The sequence below is a fragment of the Cupressus sempervirens genome, chromosome 3 (genome assembly GCF_028749045.1).
Source record: "Cupressus sempervirens isolate cs-2001-9-10 chromosome 3, ASM2874904v1, whole genome shotgun sequence".
Classification (NCBI taxonomy): Eukaryota; Viridiplantae; Streptophyta; class Pinopsida; order Cupressales; family Cupressaceae; genus Cupressus; species Cupressus sempervirens.
In genome coordinates, this window is record NC_143120.1 from 563518147 (window position 1) to 563543210 (window position 25064).

At 35.5% G+C, this 25064-nt stretch overlaps 1 pseudogene; it reads left to right on the forward strand.

Moving 5' to 3' along the window:
- Positions 1-24399: 24399 nt before the first annotated feature.
- LOC149567670 (transport inhibitor response 1-like protein pseudogene) overlaps positions 24400-25064 on the forward strand; it is an 82637-nt pseudogene continuing 81972 nt past the window's right edge.

Genomic DNA, 25064 nt, shown 5'->3' on the forward strand with positions numbered 1-25064 from the left:
ATAAACTTGAACAATTGTATGGTAAAGTGGATGAAGAAAAGGGATTTCAGATTGAGGATGATCTACTTCTCTTGGATCCTAAGAATTATGACACAATTCATGATTATATCATTAGAGTCAATGAGTATAGGGCACTTCTTAAAGATTGTGGAAATCCCATGAAGGATGACAGGTTGATTCATCACATCCTGAAGAAGCTACCTTCTGAGTATGCCAACTTTGTTTCAAGTTTCAATACTCATAGGTTGACCATGGGATCTGCTTACCAAAAGCCTTCCCTTGATGGATTCGTAGACATGTTGATTGTTGAACAATCTCACTTGGTGGATTTTGGACTTCTCAAGTCATCTAAGACCAAAGCCTTAGTGGCTAGTGATGATCACAAATCAAGTCAAGGGGGAAAAAGCAACAACAAGAAGAAGCAATGGCAGTAGAAAACACAATCTAAGACATAACAATCCTCCTCTCAACAAGGTAGTTCTTCTTCAAATAAGAAAGGAAGTAATGAAAAGAATGAAAAACTCTTTTGTGCATACGACAAAAAGCCAAATCATGATGAGCATCATTGCAAGACAAAAAGAATCGATGAGTTAGAAAATCTACTCAAGAAGAATAGGATTCAAGTGCCAAGTACTTCCAAGGATTCAACTCCTACCTCTTTAAAAGGTAAAGGTCAAGCACTTATGGAAAATTCAAGTTCTTCTTCGGAATGGATACTTGACTTAGGTGCCTCTTACCATATGGGTTCTTCAAATGAATATTTTTCTTCATTGAAGTAGTCAAAGGTGCCACACATCTTCGTGGGAGATGATAGTAAGATGGAAGTTGAAATGAAAGGACATGTGGAAATGGAAGATGGGGAATTCAAATATGTTCTCTACGTTCCAAATCCAAGCTCTAATCTCCTATCAGTTTACCAAATCACTCACCTAGGAGATGACCATAAGGTTGAGTTCCTTCTAGATTCAGTGATGGTGCGAAGTCTTAAAGATGATTCATTGGTACCAATGGGGAAAGTCAATGATGACAGGAGGCTTTATTCCTTCTCCCACTTTGTGCTTAAGAGTCCTTCCCAAGCCTTGTTAACTCACTCTACTTCAAAAATCAACTTATGGCATGAGCGGTTTGGTCACCTTGACTTCTGCTCTCTTTAGTAACTTTGCTTAAAACATATGGTCAAAGGTCTACCTAATATTAGCTTTTCTAAGGGAGAGTGTTCATCTTGTTCAGTGGATATGAATCTCAACAAGAAGTATGATAAAGGGAAGTCTTCTCAAGCTCCAGTTGTTCTTCAGCTAGTTCACATGGTATTAGCAAGACCCTTTGTGGTGACTTCAGTCAGCCAAGGCCACTACATGCTCACATTTGTTGATGACTTTTCAAGATACACTTGGGTCTACTTCCTTCATCATAAGAATGAAATGGTTCATAAGCTTCAAGACTTCAAGACTCTTGTTGAACACAAGTCAAGGAAAGCCATCAAAGTATTAAGGGTGGACAATGAGAATAGATATGTTGACAGAAGACTTAAGAAATTTTGTAGAATTGAGGGGATTGATCTTCAAAACTCACCAGCATTTAGTCCGCACAAGATAAATGTTGTAGCTATGAGGATTAGGACTCTCAAGACCATGGCAAGTTGCATGATAAAGGCCAAGTCTCTCGATCCTATATTAGAAGTTGAAGCCATTAGTGGTGCTACTCACATACTTAATAGGTCTCCTCATCCAGCCTTAGATGACAAGATTCCTTTTAAGGCATGGTGCGACAAAAAACCAATTGTGAGTCACCTTAGAGTCTTTGGTTGTCCAACATGGGAAAACCTTTCTTCCAGGAGTTGCAAGGTACTAACACCTAGGCCTTGTACTTTCATCGGCTATGAAGACAATGTGAAGGCTTACAGACTGATGGATCCAGAGACTCATGAGATTTTTGTGGAGAAGGATGTTCATTTTGAGAAAATTTCACCAAGCTTATCCTCTACTCCTCTCTGCACATCATACATAGTGGAAACTAATAGTGACACAAGCGATAGTGCTTCATCAGGTTCAAACACGTGGGGTTCTATCGATAGTTATAGTGAGAGGTCACATCATTCCAGTCCATGTGCTTATATTGCCATAGTGAAAGGTCTATCACAACATGGTACATCTTGTCTTCCCACTCCAGCTTCAGTTGACTTGGGAGACAGACTTGAGGATTTAGATCTTCTCATTGATGATGATTCTTCTATAGTTGTTGTGAGGGCTCACTCTGACGCTCAAGTCCATTCTCTACATGATCAATCTGAACAGGTTGGCATGATTGTGGATCCTTATGAATAGCAATTAGTGGATGTCTCTTTGTCAGTTGAGGAAATAGATGGTTCAGTGGAACAGGTTCAACAAACATCCTTGCCAGATGTACATTTATTCTTTTCAGCACAGTTGGAAGGGGTGAACTTCAGCATCAGTACAGAGATACTTGAGTAGGTTTTAGGGCCACCATACATCTTCAAGATTGTACCTTTGGCATTGTTTCTTCCTAAGGGGAGGAACACCTTTTTGCATTCATGGACCAGCTTCTTCATTGGAGAAGCTTTCACTTGTTGGCATTCTTCTTTTGGGGGGGGAAGCCTATTTTGTCTCTCTTCCTTCTTTCATTCTCTTATGTATATACTAGATGTATGTCGTAATGGGGGGGTCTTGATTACTCCATCCATCGATGCATCCTTCTTTATCTCTCTTTTTCGGAGAGGGTTTTTCCCATGAGGTTTTCCCTCTTTCCCCACTTTATGGGAGATTGCATCTTCATTATGTACTTGGGTACCTAATATGGCCTAGTAGTTGAGACCCATTATGCATCTTCATCCTAGTTTGTAAGATTAAGGGCATTCCCCTAAGTTGCACTTAAGGGGGGGTGTTGGTGTAAATAAGTATTCACTTATTACACTTACTTAAGTTTACTTAGGTTAATGCATTATTTAATTATTTTGCATTATTTTATTATTTTTATTTGTGAGACACTTAGGAGTTTGCACACCTTTTGAGTTGTCATGTAGACAACACAGGAGTACGCAACTCTATTTAAGCACATGGTGTCTACAACACTATTTTGCATGTCACACCCTTATAGGCTTATCCTCTCATCATCGCACTTACTTCCGTGCTTAATAGAGGATAACCCATATCTGGTGGACATGTGCTTGGTTGTATGACACATCATAATGCTAACTTCTATGCATTCTAGAAGCTCTCTTGAGGCCTTTATATTCAGGCACTCCTAGTGTACTCTTAAAATAAACCAGTTATTGAATACATTATTATTCTAATCATACTCTCTCTTTGGTCTATTGTGTGCTTGTGTTTGAGTTCTTAGTTTTTGGGTGAATTTTTCCCTTAGGAAAATTCTTACAAAATTGTTAAAAAGAAGGAAGGATATAGCCATAACTAAAAATGACATACACTACAAAGAGATTGATAACAAAAAAATGTTTGTGAATGGAGATTCCAAAGAGTTTGATACAGTAATAGAAGAATTGATGGAGAAGATTAGAGCTCAAGTAGAAGAAATCAGAATACTCAAGCTTGAACAAGAATCACAAGGCATAATGCTTTGTGAGGTAACTGAACAGAAGAAAAGAGCCATTGTAGAAAAAGCTATGATTGAGGATGACAAGAGAAATCTTACCAATAGATTGGAGGAAAAGACAATTGAGTTTGAAAGAATCTCACACATGCAGCATGATACCCTAAGCCAGATGATGAATGCACATCATGAGTTGAATATGAAAGACATTGAGATCTCTACACTGAAGACATAGAATGAACAACTACAAAATGACTTGAAAAGAGAGAAGGAAGTTGCAAAAAGTTTCAACAAACCAATTGAGGCTATCAAGTACTTTGAGAAACTACTAAAATCACCAAGGGCCACTAATGATACTTCAGGACTTGGTTACACCAACACTAAATAAGGAGAATCATCCAAGACTATAGAAGAATGGAGTAACAAAGGTAAGAACACTAAACCCACTTGTCATTTCTGTGGTAAAAAGGAACACACTACTAATGTGTGTAGGAGCAAGAATGCCTATGACCATGACAAGCCTTAGAATGCAAGCTACTATCACAAGTGCAAAAAGCTAGGACATCAATCACATGAATGCAAGACTAGGACTATTAGTACACCAAAATTTGTAGGTCACTGCTACAATTGCAAGAAGTATGGTCATAGAGATTTTGAGTGCAGATCAAAGCCTATGTGGACATCAAATCATGCAACAAGATAAGGTAACCATGTTCATCACTGCAATTAGGACTATAACACTAGGTATAACTGTCATTACTATCAGGAGTATGGACACATTCCTAAAAATTGCATAAGGATACATTTTAGAGGGAACTACAATAGATGGTTAAGTCAAACCACATGTTTTAGTTTCTTGAAGACTGTTCATATCAGTAGGAATTTCCCAACAAAGTCATAGGTACCCAAGTTAGAAGTCAACAAAGGAAAAGAGAAGGTAGATTTTGAACACATTAGAGGAAAAATGAACAAGACTCAGAAGAAGAAAGATGAGCGTAGCTTATCAAATGAAGGGATCACTTCACCTAATAGGTCAAGTGATCACACATTTTCCAACTAAGCATGTAGGTGTATGGGATTGATATACAAAGCTACATCATACATCAGTCCCAAGAAAAACAAGCACTGCAAAGAAGAAAACAACATGAACAAAGATGCAAAGTTAAAACTTAAAATTTCTGGAAGTATTGTCAAGTTGACCTTAGATGCTAGTGCATGCCAAGTAGTCAGTTGTGACTAAGTTGATAGTTGATGCCAAGTTGGGAATCTCGATGGAAGCCAAGCAAAGAATAAATATAGTTGGAGATGAGTAATGGAAAACCAATGGAAGCCAAGTTATGTTGAAATCCTCAAGAGCTGAGTGTATAGCTATATAGGCACTAAGCATTTAATGTTAGGTTTTGAGGGTATAAGGTCAAATTTTTGATCACTTCTTGTCATCTCAAATGCAAAGCAAGAACGAGAAGAGTGCAAAAGTGATTGATGAATAACATTGAAGCCTTTTGCACAAATTTCAACATAGATCAAGCACAAATTTCATCAATCTAAGGTATTCTTCAAGTGTCGAGTTGCACAATGATAAAGTTTTATATCTTTTGAAACACTAGATTTATAATATGGCTTCTAGTTCTAAAAACCCTAAGGAAAAGGAAGGTTTCAAGGTTCAATTGGTTAGTAATAATTTTAAGCAACCAGATTTTAGGCCAATTCCAAAAGTTTCTTATAAAAACAACCCTGTCAGGGAATTATCCATGATTCCACCCAAAGTCGTAATGGTGTAGGATGTAAGGAAATGTTACAATTGTAAGATAGGTGCAATAGGAGACTTGGAGATTTTTCAAGCATATGATAAACTCTATGAAAATTGAGTGCTTAAGAAAGAATTTCAAATAGTTGAGAAAAAGGGTTTAACCCATGCCCTAGTTTTTCCCACAATTTTTAAAACTGAATGGATAAGAATTGTTCTAAGCAAGATGCACAATGGTTGTTTATGGTTGGAAGGAGAACCTATAAAAATAATGAAGAGGATAGTGCATAGAGTTATAGGTTTTCCAACCCTATATTGGCACAAGACCTTGTGAAGTGATTCAAAGGAAGCTATTGAAAAGAACCCTAGGGAAAAATGGAACAAGAGGGGCATGACCATTGATACAATCATAGACCCCCTTCTAGATTTTGTAGTGAGAGTGATTTCTCACAAGTTCTATCAATCAAGCAGATTGAATAGTGTACCAGGTATTGCTATGGATGTGGCATATAAACTTGTCAAGAAAGATGATACATATGATCTAATAGAGTTGTTGTTACAACAAATCATGGAGAATTTAGGAGCAATCAGAAGATCCAAAGGTGCTCAGTGTAAGTTTGGTTCTATTTTGGTTTGCATATTTTTCTATGTTTTGGAAGAATTCCCCTCTTTTGGAAAAGTTAAGTGGAAATTAGATAAGTCATGCATTACTCAAATTAATGAGTATATTGAGAAAATGGGAGACAACTTTGACTCTCTTATGACTAGTTACTTTGTAGATTTCAAGAAATCCATGAAGCAAAGACTAAGATTGAGGAAACTGGTTTTCCCAGTGGAACAACACATTAATGATATTTTCTTTTTACTTGAAATTGATTACACTTATATCCAAGCAGTAGTTCCAAGGGTTAGATGGCTAAGACCATTAGGATATGAGATAAACATTGATGAAGCATCAACAATGATCACAACATTGCTTGCAGAGGAAATTGATAAGGAGGCACCACACTTTGGAACATATGATGTTGTGCATTCCAAGGTAGATATAGAGCTAAAAACTACTTCCACCATAAAGAAGAAAGATAAACTAGTGAGGAAATTGAAGAAGAAATTTGGAGAAGGTATTGAAGAGGTAATTGAGGAGGAAGAAGAAGAAGATGAGAGTGAAGAAGATGAACAAGGGCAAGGCCCATTGGAATTAACACAAGGCTTAGGCGAGGATAAAGAAAAGGAAGAAGGTGCAAAAGAAGAAGAAGTTGAGGAAGCGCCAGCTCAAGCCGAGCCCAAGAAGAGAAAGGCCAAAGCTAAGCCTACAACCCAACCTAAAACAAAGAAAGGTACAAAGAATACCTAAGCCAAGCCAACAATTCCAGTGAGAAGATCCACTACAAGGGCCTCAACTCAGAAGGCCAAGGAGTAAGTGAAAGAGAAGAAGAAGGCTACTGAGTAGACTAGTCAAGTACAAAAGAAACCAAGAAGAAAATATGTTGCACAACCAGAATTTGAGGATGAGGAAAGAATAGAATCAAAGGACCTCAGTCAGTTTAGAGTGGTAAGTCATCCTCCCAAGTCACATATTGATAAAATTTATGAAAATGTTAAGAATGCAGACTTCTCTTATTTGAAAAGCATTGATTTCAATAAATAAAGTAGAGAAGATCAAAATAAGGTAGAAGAATCAATATATGCCATGATGGCAGAATTCAAGAACATACCTCTTGAATTAGATAACACTATGCCCAAGAATTTATATGAAATTATTGAAAATAAGTGGCATTATTGCTTGAAGATGGAAAAAGAAATAAGAGAATCGACATTGGCACAAGTGATGCCAGAATTGACTAGAGGTCAAATTACTAAGGCTAATAAGAAACATGGGGGCAAGTTTGCACCAAAGTATAAAGCTTTTAGCATTTTACAAAATAAAATTGAAGAAGTTGTCAATAAATCCACAAGATTGTGGAAGTCAATATATAACTTGAAAAATAACAAGGATGGAGAAGAAGAGAAGGATGTAGAAGCAAATAAGGATGAAGCCAGTTAGAAGGAGAAGGAAGAAAAACAAAAGGAAGAAAAGGAAATAGAAAAAGGAGAAGAAGAGAAGAAAGAGGAAGAGGAGAAAGAAAAAGGTGAAGAGAAGGAGACAAAGAAACAAGATGAAATGACAATAGCTGATGAGCAACAAACAAATCAGAGTGTGCAAGACACACAATTGCCACCTTGTAGCCCTCCTCATGTCATCACCACATCTATAGATACTATAACTATGAAGGATGTTACTGACAAATCTTGTCAAAACATCAACCCTTTAATTGTAGAGGATCTCAAGAGATCCTTCACCAAACAACACTACAAGCATAATTATGCACAAATCCTATATTGGTGAGTGTGGATGAGTTACAAAAGGTAGTAGTAGGTCCAATTAGAGACAAGGTGAATCCACAAGAACCACCTTCTACAATCTCTATGGCTACAAGAGTTCAACTTCTCATTCTCCAACAGTTGACATAGTTGATACCATGTAATAGAAGTTGAGTGTAGAAGTAGAGAAAGATACATTGACAAAGAAAATAGGATAGATTGCTACATATAATCCTACAGTATAAACAAAAGGTACACCACAAAGAGTTGTAATTGATCAAGGAAGATCAGATGAGGAAAAGGACACATCAAAAGAGGAGGAGCAAGCTACAATACAAACATTGGTTAATCTACCAACTACTAGTATTCCTATGCAAGTCCTTTAGAAGCCAAGCACTAATGCAATGCCATTGCAAATTTATGTACTAGGCTCAAGCTCAACAAAAGTGACAAGGGTACTTCACTATGGAGACCCTGAGTTAGATGTACTATCACTATGGAGACCCTTGAAAATAGGTCAGCAAGTAGGCACAAGAAACATAAATAGAAAAAAGGAAAAGAGTATTAGATATATCGGCATGAGACAAATTCAGCACAAGAGTAGAAATAGTACATCAGCTCAAGGGGAGTTATAAGAATTTTGAGGTATATTGTTCTTTACAAAATTTTGAACAAGTTTTTGAAATTTTGTATATATGCTGAACAAATTGAATAACATTCTCATAAGATCAAGCATAATGCTTAGTTAAGTGTTTTTGACACTCATGTCAAAAGGGGATATTGTTGGTCTCAGAATGGCTTTGACAATTGAGTGTCAACACACTTAACCAATTTTCATATAGAAGCCAAGTACACTATATATGTTGAGCCAGAATTCTAATAGCTGCCAAGTGACTTCAAGTGCCGAGTGAACAATATGAGCCAAGTGATATGTAGGTGCTGAGTCATAGTTGATACTGATCAAGCTAGAATGCTACATGTGTCGAGCAAGCCAAAATTGCTATAGGTGTCGAGTGAGCCAGTTTTTCTATATGAGTTGAGCACCAATAATCCAGTATGTGCTGAGTAACATAAAATTAGCATATGAGTTTGTGCCCTCACAAACATAGATGTAAATCATTTTTTTGGGCTGACATAGAAGAATCTCGAAGGATATTAAGGATAAGAATGAATCTTTTACATTTCCTATGCAATTAGCATGCATCCAATAAGAAAAGTGCAAGGAATGAGCAAGAAACAAAGATTTAATATGGATCGTAGATGCATACCTAACCCTAAGTCTTTGAAATCTTTAAAAGGAGGATGAAACCCCATTGTATGCGTGGATGAATGAAGTGTATGGGTAAACTATAGTGAAATTTAGAGGCAAGTGTGAAAAGACTTAGAGGAACAGAGCAACATTGTAGTATTCAGTTGATTAGAATAGAGCAAGGGCATCAAGTAGATATCAAATCTTAGAGGATCAAGATTTGAGAGAGTAAATCAAATGCCTAAATTCAACAATCAAGGATTATAAGCTATAAGGTTTATTAGTCAAATACTCTCTAGCAATTGTATTAGAAGGAAAATCCTATGTTGATAGGTTAGCTTAAAAGGTGATAAAATCCTTTAACAGGGTGACACTTCATAAAAGTGTTTGTAAATCCTTTAAACAGGTCACTATTGATACAATGTAAAGCCTTCAATAGGATAGACCATCAGAAGTGGTCAAACATTATTGTTGCAATGATTTTGTGGGTATCATCCCCATCCCAGTTTTACCTACTCATTTCGGAGGGTTTTTGGGTTACCAAATTTTGTGTTATGTGTTGTGATGCATGTGTTTACTTTATGGTTGTTTGATATGTTTACATGCATGCATTTTATTTTCAGTTAAAAGTTTTTAAGGTTAAAAGTGTGATACTGTTGATTCACCCCCCTCTCAGAAGTATTCTTCCCATTTGATTATTCCAACAATTTTATGACTCATAGATTTAAAACTCTAGCTTTTATAAATTCCAAAAAATATGCAAAATGATTCATAGATCCAAAAATACAAATTTGTAATGATCTATAATAAGAACCAAAAACCTCTTGCACCATCTTTATTTTAGCAAATGTACTCTAAAGAAAACATAGAACTAACCTAAAAGATATCTTGAACTCTTAAACTATCAAGGGACCTGGTTGACTAATCCATTTCTCTACCTCAAAGAAAATACAAGGACTGCCATTTACCAAAATTGTGAAACATGCAGTCTCAATGAAACTCTTCACCCACTATATCTGTAACTATCAAAATTGAACCTTTCCAAAACTAGTAGTTGGAAACCTCTATCAACCTCATCATACGAATACTTTATATCTACTTTTACCATTATTTTCTCAGTCTTAGAATTTCTAATTATGTGAATGACTTTTGGGAAATAATTACATAGTCATAAATATATATCTTCCTATAGAGAAACCAATATACTCTATAGAGATAACTAAATCTAACACTTGTTTCAATCTATTAGCCATTACTTTGCTTAGAACCTTATAAATTGTGATGCATAAAGCAATGGGCTAAAAGTCATCCAAAGAAATGACTCTTTTTATCTTTAGAACCAAGGCAATGAAAGTGGTATTTAGGTCTTTTAGGATAAAACCCCTTTCCTAGACTCCTCAACAACATTCAAAATCTCATTTTCAAAGAGATCCCAAAACATTTGAAAGAATAGTGTTGGAAAGTCATCTAGACCCATAACTTTATCATGTCCCAATGCAAATAGATATTTCTCAAACTCCTCTAAAGTTAGTACTCATGTGTAACCTATTTTTCATTATATTTAAACAAGTTAAAATCACAATTAAAACTTTCTCCATTTAATTGTCACCCCTTCCTTTTTTTTGCCATTCCTAATAAAGAGATTTATCACTTCCTTATTAATTTTATATTTCTCATATAATAGTCTACAATTATCATCTACTATAGAGTTCTTTTTATTATGGGCCCTCATAATTTTCACAAAGTTATGGAAATGATTTTTATATCAGTCACTATTCAACTAGGTTTCATGTGACTTTTGGATCTAGAAAACCTCTTCCCTTACTAAATCTCTACATTTTCCAAAACAAAATCCTCATCTCTCATACCATTTTCACCTACCTTATCATTTAGTGTTTTTTCATAACCAATTTAGATATCTTGAAGTACATTTTTTATGGTGATTAAATCATTTATTGTGTTGTTATTGATGTCAACTTGATCATTGGTGTTGAACTATTTACTAGAAAGCCAAGTTACTTACTATGCAAGTGAAAATTCAAGTGTGTGTTTGAGTTGTGGGATGGTTAGAATACATGATTGGTATGGGAAAATAAAAAATATTTCTATTTCATGTTTATGTAATCTCTTTTTCTATGTATCAGTATTAAGTGAGTTAGGATTGATTGAAGTGACATAGTTTAACTAGGTTAATCATTTTATAATAGATAGGTAATGATTTGATTAGCTTATAAAATGTGTGTTGTTTAAAGAGATGAAATCCAAAAATTTTGATGATTAATACATTGTTGAATAATGTTCATAATTAAATTTTATTTGATTCATTAGAGACATGTTTTGGATTGATTGAGGAGAATTTAGGAAGGAAAAGGAAGAACTGGTTGAATGTTTGTGTTTGATCTTGAGTCAGTAACATGCATACCATTTCCAATAGACATTTTGCAATTGTGAGATGCTTTGCAATTGCGAGTTGGTTTATTATGTGGTAATGATGTGGAATCAATATTTTTGTATGGATCGGTTATATATTGGCAATTATGATAAAAATTCTCATAAGTATGTATGTTAATGAGAAAAAGTAAAAATATTATATGTTCTAGGTTAGTTCATTATGTAATTCAAATTGTTAATTGTGTGGCACCAATAAATGATGCATTAGGGTTTGGTATTTTTTTTAAAAACATAGATGGATATCATTGTGTAACAGATTTTGGGTTTGGATACCTAATGGTGAGAAGCATATTTATACGGCAGAATTTTATTTTACAAAAAGGGGTTAGTGATAATGTTTGTGATCAACAAGCATTGCATGATCAAGCTAGTAACTAAACATCTGGTAGGAGATGTAGACTGCAAAATAAAAAGTATATTTCCAAGAAATATTGAAATTTTAATTATCATATTATTCTACTTGGTTAATATCAATAGGTCTTCAAGTTAAAATCCTATAACAAGGTCACTTTTAATAAGATGAGAAGGATCTTTAGCAAGATCTATAATGAATTCATTTAACCATGTAGCTCATTAATTTGAGTTAAAAAAATCCTTTACCAAAATTCATCCTAATATAATAAATATTCTAATAGGTCTGAGGTGGATCCCTTAACCAAGTGACTCCTAAGAAGATCTTCTCTTACTTGAACATCATTGTAAACTCTTAAGAGGGACAAGACTAATAGAAAGGCACATTTTAGAAGAGTGCAAAATGCTTGTTTCTTGTCATATTTTGTCCCTCTAACCAAGAGTTTCCAAGATAAAATTATTGGTTTTATTTTGTGGATGCTTTCATGACTTATTTTATAGTCAGTTTCACAAGTTAACATGGAATGGATGAATAAATGATTAGATGTTAGATTTCATGTTGGTTAATTAGTTTTTTGAAGTTATGTTTAAAGTTGGAAGTTGTTATATTAATAATTCATCATCCCACCTATTAGTAATATTGGACCTTGAATAGATAAACAATTGGTATAAGATATTTGGTCTTCTTTGTAGAAATTCTAATAGCTTGATGAAAAAATCAAGATGTTGAATAAGAAAGGTCCCAACTTCTCTAACTTCTCAGTATGGTTTGATAGGATGGAGCTTTCCATCAGAGGAATATGGCCACAATACTTGACACATGTAGAGAACAAGTATACAAGAGCTAATGAGACTCTTAGTGTAGATAAACCAAAGGTGGAGACTGGAAGAATTCAAACCTTGAGTACAATTGTAAGTACACTCTATCTAATGCAGACTTTGTTGATATATGTGGACTTAATAATACACATGATGTTTGAGTTTAACTTAATTTTTTTAATGATGGATATTCTCATGATCAAAAGGATAGGGTTGAAATTTTAAGAAAAGTATGATGATATAGAGATGGTAGAAGGTGAAGATGATGCTCACTATGGTCATATATTGAAAGAGGTAGTTGTTCTAATTAGAAATTTTGATAGAACTATTGAAGATAATGTTGTGGTACGTAAAATGTTAAGAACCTTTTTTCTTATTTATGCAATCATATTTAATGCAATACAAGAGTTAAGAAATTTTGATAGAGTCTCTATTGATAGGATAATCAATAAGATGACTACTTTTGCGATGAATAATTATGACAATATTATTCCTAAAGTTGAAGCTAATTTCAAATCCTCACTATTATTGAATCTAGGAAGTAAAGGTTAGAAAATCACTAGTCAGTCTAGTCTTAGTGATCTTGATTAATTTTTTGATGAAGAAAGGAAACAAGATGAGTTTGAAGCTTTGATTGTAAAAAGTCTACCTAGTAGTATTGGTAATTATAAGTGAAAATTTAAAAAAAAAAATTTCTCATGAAAGAAGATTGGTAATAATGATACAAGATGTCATAAATCTAATGCCTATGAAAAAGAGAAAAGGAAAAGATACAAAGACAAATGAAATAATAAAGAAGAGACTGATTATGATGAATATGATGATAATAATGGAGAAGGACTTGTCTTTGTTGCAGTAAAGGAAGATATAATTGATGATGAGAAAGATCTTGTTTCTTATGTGAAACCTAATCCTTAGTGGGTGATTGGAAATGGTTTTTCCTATCACATAACCAATGATATGAACAAGTTCATCAAGATTGAGGAGTTTGGTGGTAGTGTTGTGAGATTTGGCAACAATACTCTTAGTATGGTGAAAGATAAAGGATCTATTCTTTGAATGGAAAGAGTAATACTGATGATGTCTATTTTTTTGAAGGCCTAAAACACAATTTTCTCAATGTTTGTCAATTGAATGAAAAAGCACAAAAGGCTAGATGTTCATTCTTAAATTGATGTGCAATTCAAATCAGTGATCATGCCCTTATAGTAAAGGATGCATTAGGGTTTGGTAATATATTTTGGTAGGCCTGAGGTAAAATTAAAATGTAATATATTTGGGTAAAGGAAGTAGCTACCCTAAATATTAAATTTTATATTTATATGATGCAATATTGTAGTAATAAGTGTGTAGATCATGAATAGGGTGTGTGATCAAGCTAATAGGTGAATTCATATAATCTTAAGTAGATGTTGAATTGAATTGGATATGTAAAAGAAATTGAGAAATGTTGTACCTAGATCAATTTCCTTGTAAGATCCTAACAGGTTCTTAAGTATAAATCCCTTAATCAAGTCATTCTTAATAGCATGAGAAATATCTTAACAGGTCTAGAATTATTTCCCTTGACTGAGTGGCTCATTATCTTGAGTAATAAATCCTTCTACAAGGGCACTCCTAATAAGGTAAAGCTCCTAAAAATTCTAGAGGTAAATCCTTTAACTGGGTGACTCCTAACATGGTTTGCTCCAAACAAAACATTCGTGTAAGCTCCTAACAAGGTTGAGCCCTTAACCAAGCACAAAAAGAGTGCAAATATTTTTGGATACTAATTCCAACCATATTTTCCCTCTCTAACCAATGGTTTCCATGTAAAACATATTGGTGATTTTGTGTTACTTGTGTGAATATTTTATAAGCTATCTTGCATACAGTTTTACAAGTTTACATTTGATGCATGTGGTGAATTATTAAATGGTTAAGATCTATTTTGGTTGATCTTTGTTGATAAGTTGATCAAAGTTTTGAAATTAATAGAGTACTGATTCACCACCCTTCTCATTCATCTTGGACCTTAAGTATATTAATATTAAACTCCAAACCCTTAAATCCTAAAATAACCAAAAAAAAATTGGTTGATAGTATCTTTGACATTGAAACCCCATTAATACTAAAATTGGTACATGTAAACATTAACATTGGAAATGAAAGCATTAACCCTTAACACTTGATTAAAATTTTAAGATAGAAAAAGTAAAAGAAAAAAGTGGAATCCAATAATAATGAAATTAAAACAAAAAAATATATAACTTGAAAATTCTATACATTTAACAACAAATTGTTAAATTTTTAAACCTTGGTAGAAGCTAAATAGTAATAAATGTTAAATGTAAACCCTATAATAGTTATAATTATAGTAATTTAAGAAGGCAACGAATAATGATGCTTGAAAAGATAAAAACATCAAATTCTCTTAGCCATGAACATGCTAGTGAAGCTAGAAAGTAGGAGTATGGTTCCCTTTTAGGATTATAGTTTCTTATAAACACAGTAACTTTTGTTCACATACACAAACACTCAAAAAAATGAAGTGAGCACTAGAGACAAAAACAATGGGCATTATAGTTAGAAAAGCTACAAGAAACAATGCCATAAACTAGATTTTATTGCCTTGAAAAGTCTTTGGTGGCCTTTTGACGATATACTCACTTTTATTGTAGACAACATGAGAAAAAATCTCCATAACTCCTCCGAGTGCTCAAGCCCAAAGGTTCCCATGCAATGAAAAATGTCCATGTCGAATACAACTGGAATTCGTGCCTACAGAATGAACATGGGAGGAAGTAAACACTAAATGATGGTGAGAATGAAATACAAAATAACTATTGAACAAGTGTCATATAGTGGCTAGTATTTTTCCGAATAATAGTTCTAATATTAAATAAAATCCATATAGAAGAACTACTAAAAAAGTCATTCTTAAAATAGAATTCTATTCACAAATAACTTAGCTTCACTTATTTTTATGGTTTCTTTATTCATTAAGGTTCTTAAGCTGGTGTTTATTATTTCAAAAGTTTAAAAATTGAATCATGTACTTAATCTATTTGCATGCATGTTTACACACATTCTTAAAATAAAATTTCAGCCTTGTGTAATTTTACTATAATTAAATTTATCTTTACTTAAGAGAATACTTTATTTAGAAAATTGTAACAAATTTAACTATTTCACTTACATACAAGTTTATGAATTATTTTAGTTGGAAATTTTAAATTATTAAACTATTTTAATGAAATGATATGAAATATAACTTCAATGATTACAAATTTATATTTAATTTTTTTCGCATCAAATAGGTTATAATACTTTTTAGTACATATTATTATGTAATTTATATTTGAAATTATTTAATTATTTGATTAATAAAATAATTTTATCTAATTTTATAATATCTTAAAAAATTTGATAATAGAATTAAAATTGTATTTATCTTAATTTTCTATGGCTACAATTTTATTTTAATAAAAAAATTAAACCAATATAAATTCCTTTAGTATTCTTCAATGCATGATCAAGTTTTTTTTTTTAAATTAAATAAAAAAATAGAGTATAAATTAAAACTTACATCTTTAGAAAGTAGCAAATCTCAAGTTTGAGTGTGTTTAGTTTTTATTATTTATGAAAGAACATTTTACAAATACATTATAGTTTAGGAATTATGATATATATAGTTTTTAGTTTATGTATTTGCTAATTTAAATTTCAAATATATTTTAAATTAATGTACAGTATTTCACTTCACTATATTAGTTTTATGAAATTGAATGGAGATTTCATTAGTTTTTAGTTTTCTAGTTTATGAATATATATATATATATATAGGGAGTGTGTTTATAATTGTTTCTAAAAGAATGTAGTTATTCATTATAATGGGTAAGCTATTATAATAAAAATGGTAGAAATTTTTTATTGGCGTGATTTAAATGGGGGGAAAATAAATATTAGATTATATAGTTCTGATGCAAGAAGTATTTAATTAAATTATTAATTTATCTATAACATTAAGTTGAGGGAGGAGGATGAGAAGGGCACAGAGATCCCTAGGGAGAAGGAGGAGGATGACCTGAGTTTGGGGATTTCGCTCTCCTTCCTTAATACTGCAAAGATTAAAGCTAACTCCTCTCTACGTGGAGATTCTTAGACTTACAATGAGATTATGAAACTTAAGAAAAAATTGGGCAAAGTGCAAAAGGATTAGGAGAATGATCAAGCCAAACTTGTGTTGTTGGAAACTCAGGTGGGTAATATACCTGAAAAACTGAAGGAATATGAACAAGGTCTTCAGCATATGATCATTGAAAGTGGCAATACTTCTAGTTTGTGTGTGGTTGTGGCAAGCATGGGGAAGAAGACCAATGAGGATATTATGTCTCCTAGAGGACCAAGTAAAAGGACTAGTTTGAGCTTGCAGAAGAAGGCTGCTAAAGTTACTGCTAGTACTGGATTTTTCCCTGTTGATACTACTCTTAGTACCGTTGATGTGGGGAAGGAGGTTTCCAAGATGATCAAGGAACTGCAGTAGTGGTCTAATTTTTTTGTTTTTTGTTTTAGTTTTCTATTTGATAAGCTTTGTAAAATATGTAGGTTCCAGGTCCTTGTAAAACTTGGTCACATTTTCTAGATACATTCTGTGGTTTCAAGTCCCTGTAAAACCTGATTTTGTGTTTGTTTTTTGGTCTTAGGATCTTGTGTCCTAGTTATGCTATGTTTAAACATCTTTTTTACTATTGTTAGGGGTTTCAGGTCCCCTCAAAACCTATTTTTACCTTATTCTAAAACATTAAGTTGAGGGACAACAAAAAGATATTAGAAAAATAGTATATAATATAGTCATATTTTTAGAAATCATTGAAAAAATATCATAATTTATTTAATAATTTTTTTTTACAAAGAATTCACATTCATTAGTTAAAGGCGATCAAAATTAATCAACTAAAGTATCACACGTATTTGTCAAATTCAACCACAAAATTATTTTCCCTATCCAATAAAAATATTTATAGTATTAAAAAATATATTAGATTTAAATTATAGTAACATAATTAGTAAATGTACTATATTTTGTATAATGTAGAATTGTGTTGCAACCATTTCCTAAAAAATTGCCAATCTTAATTTTTTTAGCCAACATTATGAAGAAAATTAATTTCGGTAATTTAGTAACTTAAAAAATGTGCATGTATACTTTGCAAACAAATTAAAATGAAAACATACTTTATTGTAATTGGTTGATATAGTTTATTTCCACAGAGGAGCAAGCTCCACTTTTGAAGCAACAGAGCAGCTTAGTTTGGGGCAGGAAGCCCTGACCCAAATTATTCCAGAAGCAAAGGAGAGCTAGGATAAGATTCTTTCCCATAAGCTCACTGATGCCTAGACCCCTTAAGGGTCAAAGGGAGGAGAACCTTCTGCTCCCAAAGGGCTGGAGGCCAAGCTCCATCTTCTCATTAAAAACACTGATCCAGACCAGATCGCCCAGTGGGAAGGTCAGTTGGAAAGTAGTGCAATGGTAAGCCTAGATGACTGGTGCATGGTAAAGAAGAAAAAGAAGAACCAGAAGAACTAGAACAATGTCCTCCCTCCTTTATCTCTAGCATCTACCAGAAGTAGGGTCAAAGCTGACATTGGGATAACCCCCAAGGGAGCAAGAAGAAAGAACTCAAATCAGCTTCTACAAGAAGAAACAAAAAGGAACCTGGCAGATGGGAGCCAGAGAACCATCAAGGATTTCTCAGGAAGTAAGAAATGAAAGTCATTTCATGGAATATAAGGGGCCTAAATGGGGCTCATAAATAGGATCTAGTCAAAAATATGATTAGAGACCATAGACTTGACTTTTTGATGATACAAGAGACTAAGATGAAAAGGGACCTGGTTAAGAGGATATCCTTCAATAAATCTTTTAGCTGCAAAGCCTTAGATTTGGAAGGTGCTTCTGGAGGAGTACTAATCTTGTATAACTCCAGGGCCTTCAAGTTATCTACTCTTTTCAGCACTTATAATTCTCTTCTGTGTGAGATCTCTCACATCCATAACAATGATTCCTGGCTAATCCTAAACCTATATGCCCCCAACACCAAGAAGGAAAGGAATTGTTTTTGGGTCAAGCTCCTTGACATCCTTTCCAATTACAATGTTAACAAAGGGATTATCATGGGGGACTTCAACTTGCCTCTCTTTGATGCTGACAAATGGGGGGGTTTTGCCCCAGATCAGGATAGTAAGCGTGACCTCACATTGTTCATTCAGACTCTTACCTTCTTGGATATGGACCTTCAAGGGGGAAGTTTCACTTGGTCTAACAAGAGAGTTGGGGGAGATAGCATTCAGGTTCAACTCAACAGAGCCCTCATATCTTCTGAATGGCTTCTTTCCCATTCTTGCAGATTATCCCTCCTCCCTAGGGTGGGTTTCGATCACTTCTTGATTTCTTTCTCTATCTCCCCCCTGTCTAGCAAAAGGGCCTTCCCTTTTCACTTTGAGAAAATGTGGCTTTCCCATCTAGCACTAGAAGGAAAAATCTCTTCTTTGTGGAAATTTGAGGTAGATGGTACTGCTATGCACAGAGTTGCCCAGAAGCTGAAAAATGTGTAAATGAACATTAAATCTTGGAACATAACTGATTTTGGCCACATTTTCTTGGAGAAAGATGAGAAAACTGATTAGCTCAATTCTATCCAGGAAGAAATCTAGCTCTCTGGATATAACACTCACAACAAGTAGGAGGAAAAGGCTATCCTCTCAGATTTGCATAACATCATATCTAAGGAAGAGCTTTATTGGAAACAAAGATCTAGAGTCAGTTGGTTGAAAGAAGGAGATCGTAACACCAATTTTTTTCACCTAAACACCCTTAAGCATCGGGCTAACAATAGGATATCTAATATCAAAAAGGGCCAAGTTTAGGTTTCTAAGGAAGAAGAGATAGCAAAGGAAGTTGTTTGCTACTTCTCCTCTCTCCTCATAGCTGATCCCTCCCTATCTGTGTCTGATCAAGAGGATATCTTGGCAGCCATCCCCCCCCTGCTGCAAGATCATCATAATTCCTTGCTAAAAGCTATCCCCACCTTGGAGGAAATTCACTAGGCCCTCTTTTCCCTCCTGGGGGATAAAGCTTCGGGCTAGAATTACTTCCCTACCTTCTTCTTTCAGACTTATTAGAATGTGGTTAAGGTAGTTCAAGAATTCTTTGGGGCTAGGAATTTGCTCAAAGAACTTAATGCTACTATTCTAGTCCTCATCCCCAAGATTTTGGGAGCTGACTCTTTAGACAAATTTAGGCCCATTAGCCTCTGCAATTCCTTCTACAAGATCATTTCCAAGGTTCTCACTTCCAGACTCCTCAGCATTCTTCCCCTAATCATCTCACCCTAGCAAACTGGCTTTGTCCCTAGCAGGCAGATCCTTGATTCCATCATCTCAGTTCATGAGGTCATCCACTCTCTTGAGGCAGGCAATAAGGAAGGTTTCCTTCTAAAACTGGACTTGTCTAAAGCTTACGACAAGGTTGATTGGAATTTCCTCTTTGTTATCCTATGGGCCTTTGGTCTCAATTAGCTCATGTCTTCTCCCTCTTTGTCTATTCTAGTTAATGGTCTCCCCTCTCCTTTTTTCTCCCCCTCAAGGGGTTTAAGGCAGGGTGACCTCATTTCTCCTATCCTTTTTGTTATCTTGGTAGAATGCCTAGGCAGACTCATCCAGAAGAAGATCCAAGACATGAGTTTGAAAGGTCTAAGGCCTTCTTCAGGACCCTCTACTTTCACCCATAAACAATTTATGGATGAAACTATCTTGGGGGGTGAAGCCTCTGTCTGGGAGGCCAAGACTTTCAAAAGCATTATGAACTCCTACACTAGGGGCTTAGGACAAGCTATCAATTTGGATAAGAGTTCAATTTTCTTCCTCAATACCCCTTTGGGGAGGTAGAGGAAAATTGCTTGCATCCAAGGATGTGGCATCGGGTCCTTGCCAGCGACTTATCTTGGGCTACCTCTTGGAACTAAACCTCCAGATTCCTTTTGGATTAGCATTATAGACAATTTCAACAAGAAAATTACAGGTTGGAAAGGGGCCACTTGCAGTCAAGTTGGCAAATGCTCTCTAGTTAACTCTATTCTCCAACACCTCCCTACCTATGCCCTCAGTCTTTTTGGGATTCTAATTAATTTTGTGGAAAGAATGGAGAGGATTCAGAGGGATTTTCTCTAGACAAGGACTGATGACCACAAGAGATACCACCTGGTTGCCTGGGACCTAGTCTGCCTGCCCAAAAGCCAGGGAGGTCTTGGTATTAGAAAAATTTCTCACCTTAATCAATCCCTTTTAGCTAAACATCCTTGGTGCATCTTCCAAAGCATAGGTGTTTGGAGGGATATTTTGGCTGAGAAATACCTAAGTAGACTGTCTCTTAACTCCATATTTCAAGAGGCTGAGTTGCCGATGGGATCCTACATTTGGAATGGGATCTTGAAGGTCCTCCCCCTTGCTAAATCCAGGGCTAAATGGAAAGTTGGAATGGGAGACAAAATCCTTTTTTGGCAGGATAGCTGGCTGTACCAGGAACCCCTCAATAATCACCCCATATTTGGTAGGTGGGCTGATCAGTATATTGGCAGATACGGTTTGATGGTAAGAAACTACAAAAATGGTAATGAATGGCACAATATAGCTGAAATTTCATAAGACCTCAAGCCTTTAATGTCCTCTTTGAATGCAATCTTCATAAACTAGAATGGCAACTCTTTAGTTTGGGGGGATTCTTCAGGGGGCCTTTACTCTGTGGCCTCTAGCTATCTATCCATTGTGAGTAAAGAGTAGAAACCTATCTGGGAAAAAGCTTGGATCCTTGGGCTTACGCCTAAGATAAACATTTTCTTTTGGCTCCTCTTACAAGATAAAATCCTCACCCAGGATAATTTAGCCAAGAGAGGCCAAATCTTACCTAATAGATGTTGCCTCTATAAGCAAGATCTGGAAATGGTTAATCATATGTTCATCCACTACCCCTTCTTCTCCAGGGTGTGAAGCCATCTGACTACTAACCTGGACTTCAACTGGTGCCCTCTAGGTTGCATCCAAGATTTCTTTAGTTAGTGGAGAAGCCACCACGAAGGATTGAAATCTTAGTTATTGAGCTCCTAAATCCTCCCACACTTTTGTTGGGGAATTTGAAAGGAGTGCAACAACAAGATATTTAGAGATAGAGAAGCTCCTGAGGTTATAATAGTTGAAAAAACTGAAAGCCTTATGATAGAGAACTATGCCATAACTAGAGAAGGAGACATAAAGGTCAGAGGGAACAATAAAGCTAGGAAAGAAGACATGATCAAAAGAAGATAGGAGGCTATTTGGTCTTTTCCCCCTAAAAGCTAGCATAAAGCCAATTTTGATGGGATGGCCAACAGGAATCCTGGTCCAGCTGAATGTGGAGGTATCATAAGAAATAGTTTGGGAGGTGGCATTGCTGCTATCTCTTCCCCTATTGGCCACCAAACCAATCATCTAGCTGAAGCCAGTGATTCTTGGTTCACTATTAAGTTGGCCCTGGCCTCAGGGATTGAGTAGCTGTGGCTTGAAGGTGACTACTTAAATATAATAAATTGTATTTTAGGAGTCACTAAACCCTCCTGGACCATCAAAAGCATTATTGAGGACTTAAAATCAGACTTAAGGAAATTTAAAAACTACCACATCAGCCATGTTTATCATGAAGCAAACACAGTCCCTGACTTGTTTGCCAATGAAGTAGTTGCTAGCAACTCGATGATGACATCGGAAAGTAATAATGATTTTTTGGTGGCAGTGATTGAGCTAATCTAAAAGGAGCAAATCCATGGCACCAACATAATGTCTTTTTAATGATGATAGGATTTGCAAAATCGTACTTCAAAAAGGGAATTATTTGGAGTTATGCGGAACCCCCTCTACTCCATAATCACGTGTACAGAAGACATGAGTTGAAGGAAGCCAAAAATAAACCCATAAACATGTGCAATATTATTTTTTCTCTCAATGCCTTTTGCTACTCTGAACTCAGTAATACTACTAGTGGTTTAGGGTTAGTTGAGCTGAAAACTTCAATGGTGGGAGAAAGGATCAGAAGAGAGTCATGGGGTGAAGCGAAGAGATGGAAAGAGAAGAGGAAGGTCTGGAGAAAGCTCCAAAAGGGTGGTATAACTAGATTCATGGAGAATCTTCATGGATTTGATGTGGGGGTTACTAAAGCTATGGTTGATTCCTAGCAAAATGGCAGGGTCAAAATTGATGGTGTTTCCCACCAAATCACTGAGGGTCTTATTGCGGAGGTGATTGGCTTTTCTCAAGATGGCTTGAACTTCTATAGGGACAATAAGATGTCTGCCAACATTGCCAATGACTTTGTGAAGGATGATAAGGAGAAAAGAAAATTGGTCAAGATTGACACCTACTACAACATTGATTCCATCAAAAAGTTTTGGAGGTATGTTCTTAGGATTATCATTGAATATGTCACTCTTGACCCCAGGTATGATAGAATTAGGACTCATCATTTTGTTTTGTTAAATCACTTTAGATACAAAGTGAGAATTTCTTTTCCTTTTTACATTTTCACCTCCATAGCCAAGAATATAGAGGGGTTTAAGAAATGCCCTATCAAAAATCCTGTCCTCCATGAGGGTCTCCTACTTTTGATTTATGAGTTCTTGAAAACCCATACTAGAGGTAAAACCATTGGGGATTCGGGTAGTGCCTTAGAGGACACTGCCAGTTCTGATTCTGGGGATGAGCTTGTAGTGAAATCAGAGAAAGTTAACACCCCAAGCAAGCTATCCCAATTACTCGTGATCCCCGCATCCCTAGCAGGAAGAGCCCTAGATGACTTCCCCCTATCCCCCCCTCTCCTTATCCTAAGGAGGTGAAAGAGGCTAGTGATGATGATGTGGAGTCTGATACAGAGTCAGAGGAGGAGGACTCGAAGACAGGGAAGGAAAGTGAGATGGAAGAAGATAAGGGGAGAGAAAATTACAAGGAGGTGGTGACCCCTATGGACCCCAAGAAAAGAAAAGTGAACCAGGCCTTGCCCCAGGAACATCTTAGTGACCATGTTGATGTGCCCCCTAGCCCTACCCCACCCAAGTCACCTCAGGAGGTTCCCATTTCACCCCCAGAGGAGATGATTGAAATCATGGTTGAAAAGGGGGGGGAGCTAATTAGAAAGAACAAGAGGAGGGCCTGGAGGAACTTCTATGGGGACAAGATCAGGTTGGGTATTGTTAGAGAACCTGCTAAAATCTAGGTGTTGGAGGACCTTGACAGAAGTACCCACTATGATGAGCTCATTGACCCGGCTCTTTTGGTTATCTCTGACAATGTGTGTGAAATTGGCTTCAACTTCCTAAAAAATGAAAAGAATAGTCTGATTGACAACTTTCATTCCATCAAGTGGCTTTTTCAGGAAATTGAGGCTCTGAAGGACAGGAACAACCAGCCCAACAACCAGGGTATTGACAAGGACCAGGAAGCCAGAGGAACCAATGACTAGGTGGGTAGCTAGGAGAAAGATAGAGGTCAAGTCTCTAGAGACCATTAGGATGACAGACTCACCCAGCTTGAGCAAAAGATCCAAAGGCTAGATTCTATCCACTAGATAATCACCAAATAGATAGTGGACACCCTTTACACCTTGAATGAGAATATTGTCAATCTGGGGGACTATCTGACTACAACTGGCCTTGATAGGGATGCAGAGCAGAACACAGAGCAAGGATTCAATAGGGATGAATTTTAGAAAGAGGCAGTGACCAGGTGAATCAGGGGAACTAGATGAACACTCCTACCGAGATTTAGGAGGGCATGGCTATTTAGAAGGACAATGATGCTGCAGAAACACTGCAGGCCATGGAAAGGGACGACAACTAGCCTGTTCGCCTGGCTTTTTTTTTTCTGTCTCTGGCCTTTGTTCTTTTGTTTTAGGCCTTTTTTTGTCTCTAGCCTTTTGTGGCAGTTTTTTGTTTGTTTAGTCTATTTCATCTCGCTCTTTTTGTTGTAAAACTATAGGTTTCAGGATCCCTGTAAAACCTATTTTACCTAATAAAAAACAATGAGTTAACAAAACTCATTGAAATAGTATTTAGCCTATTAGTAAATACTAATAAAAAATAATGCCAATCATCCGAAAAAAACACCTTATTATCATGTTGTGAAGTTGTAAACCTCTACCATCAAACACATTCTAGCCTCAGAAAAAAATTGAAGGATCAAGAATGGGAAAGATAGAAAGGAATGAGACATCTTTTGATACATAAAGAGAGTGAGGCATATTGAATATATTTCTAATGTGAATAGGCATCCCCTTAACTAAATCTAATGTGAGCTGTCACATAGTAAATGCCACAAGATGTTGAAGTATAAGGTAGATGCAAGAAGTAATAATGGTAGATTGGGTAGTCATGTAGCCATCCCATCTAGTTTTAATGGTAAACATGTAATTTTTGTTGTAGGATCCATGCACATTCTAGTCAAGGCACAAAAATGTTA